The sequence below is a fragment of the Gracilinanus agilis genome, chromosome 1 (assembly GCF_016433145.1).
Source record: "Gracilinanus agilis isolate LMUSP501 chromosome 1, AgileGrace, whole genome shotgun sequence".
NCBI classification, from domain to species: domain Eukaryota; kingdom Metazoa; phylum Chordata; class Mammalia; order Didelphimorphia; family Didelphidae; genus Gracilinanus; species Gracilinanus agilis.
The window spans coordinates 688,790,961-688,793,592 of NC_058130.1; the positions used below are offsets into that span (position 1 = coordinate 688,790,961).

At 38.7% G+C, this 2,632-nt stretch overlaps 1 pseudogene; it reads left to right on the top strand.

Moving 5' to 3' along the window:
* Window positions 1–808: 808 nt before the first annotated feature.
* LOC123255667 lies at window positions 809–1,921 on the top strand (annotated as a pseudogene).
* Window positions 1,922–2,632: the final 711 nt, after the last annotated feature.

Here is a 2,632-nt window from a genome sequence, read left to right on the forward strand (position 1 = left end):
CAAATTTGAACCTAGGACCTCCTGTCTCTAGGCCTGGCTCTCAATCCACTGAGCTACCCAGCTGCCCCCACTTTTTATTTCTTTAAGAAGAATGTTACAATTAAATCTATATAAGCATTTTGTATTTTGGCCAATGGATACTTAAATATCATCTCCGGTTTGCAGTTACATGGAATGAGATTTCCCTCTTTATTATTACAATTTTTTTTATTATTATCTAGTAATGCAATTGATTTTTTATGTCTGCAACATTGCTGAAGCTATTATCTTCATTAGTATCACTGCTGATTTCCTAGGATTTTCTGAGTAAATACCGTCCTTCTAGAGTTTTGGGGATAGTAGGAAAGATGGAGCTGTGTGAGCTCAGTAAACATAGGGATTAACCTTCTTTGGTTATACTTTATCATATAGTTACTTTGTTAAGTTTTTTGTGTCTTGGCTTATAAGTAAAATTACTCTATTTCTTGCCTATAATTATTATTTCAGAAAATTTTAACAGTGTGGTTAGAGTAGAGAAAATCTTCAGGCTTCAGTATTGTTGATCACAAAATCTGGAAATCCCTCATCCAAAATTTTATTTGGGAGTCAGATTAAGAAGCTAGGAGAAAGGAAAGGGAAGGAATGTCCCTGAGAATTCTGCTTTTAGGGACCTATGACCTTTTGCTGGACTGGCTAGTTGTGCTGCTGGTAAAGACAGTGAGGCCCAGAGGGTCAAAGTGACTTGGTCAAATCCACACAATCTTTAAGTAGACGGAGCCTCTGACTACAACCAAGTAAGTTTCTCATTTATCTTGGGTATAGTATAGCCATGGCTCACGGTTTCAAGAAGTAGTTGAAGCATGTAGCAGATCCAAAACACTGAATGATGGGGAAATTAAATAGAATTTTTGTTCCAAGGTCAAACTTAGGTCCCCATAATTTGAGAGAGACAGAGAGACAGAGAGATAGAGAGGGACAGAGACAGAGAGAGAGAGAGAAAGAGAGAGGGAGAGAGACAGAGACAGACAGGCAGACAGACAGAGAGATAGAGAGAGTCAGAGACAGAGAGAGAGAGACAGAGAGATAGAGAGAGAAAGAGAGAGAAAGTATGACAGAGAGATAGACAGAGAGAAAGACAGATAGATAGAGAGAGAGAGGGAGAGAGAGACAGAGAGACAGAGACAGAGAGAAAGAGACAGAGAGAGAGGGAGAGAGAGACAGAGAGACAGAGACAGAGAGAAAGAGACAGAGAGAGAGAGAGAGAGAGAGAGAGAGAGAGAGAGAGAGAGAGAGAGAGAGAGAGAGAGAGTATCCTACTCATCATCTTCTTGAGAAAGAGACTCAGGTATGCCCTGACTCACTAGAGATGAAGTAAAGAAGATCTGCATGCAGCAATTCATCCAGATTGATGGCATGGTCTGCACTGCTATTACATACCCTGCTGGCTTTATAGATGTCATTAGTATTGAGAAGACAGGTGAACATGTTGATCTGGTTTATGATACAAAGGCATACTTTGCTGATCATTGCATCACAGCTGAGGAGACAAAGTATAAATTATACAAAGTGAGAAAAAACTTGTGGGTGCAAAAGACATTCCTCATTGGGTGACCCATAATGTCCATACTGTCCCTTATCCAGATTCTCTCAGCAAAGTGAATGACACCATTTAGATTGATTTAGAAAGGGGTAAGATCATTGATTTCAGAATTGGTAACCTATATATGATGACCGGTAGAGTTAACTTATGTAGCACCCTTGTGATCACAAACAGGGAAAAACATTCTGTCTCTTTTGATTTGTCTATGTAAAAGGCAATAATTTTGCCAATCAGTTATCAAATATTTTTACTGGTGAAAGTAAAAAAACCTTGGCTCTGTCTTCCCCACAAGGAGTGTTGTTCATATTTGGTTTCAAAGAGGACCAATGCCATGACAAATAATGTCTTGACTTGAGCTCGAACTGGGTTTAAGTGAGACAGAGTTGTATAAAATCATCAGTGTCAATCTCTCTTCCAGAGTCATTGAAGTCCAGTGTCAAGACAAAAGTCTGGACAACTGCCAACGGCCCAGCGTAGAGTGGATGATTTTGGCTTCTTCAATGTCTCTAAGCTCTAAGAATAAGAATCTCTAAGCTCCACAGAATTTGCTTTAGCCCCTTTCATTGGCCTTTGAAACAAATTAATCTCATATGCTCATTCCACTAAAGAAAATCTTCACAGTGGTTAGACATTCCCTTAATTCACTGATAGGTTTGAGGTCTATTGGTTTGCCTTAATCTGATTTATTCTGACTGCTGAGATGGTTTTATTGGAGTGTGACCACTGTACGTGCTATAGCTTCTTAGTGAGAGTTGTGTGAAAGGAGGATATCAAGACTGGATGAGCAACCTTGAAAAGTGCTCAGCAAACCCTTCCCAAGTACTCCATAAACCCAAAGGAAGGATAACTGCCTTACAGTTGCTGAAGAAAGAGATGAGATAGGGATCTAAACAGAACAGTGGCTAAAAGATTACAGATAAGAATTTCTATGGTTTCAACCAAATTGAAATGTTATAATATAATTTTTAATAAAAATGTGGTTACCCTACAAAAATCACAAAGAAATTAAACAAGAAATAGCTTAAGCAGCTCAGTCTCATAACATAAAATTGA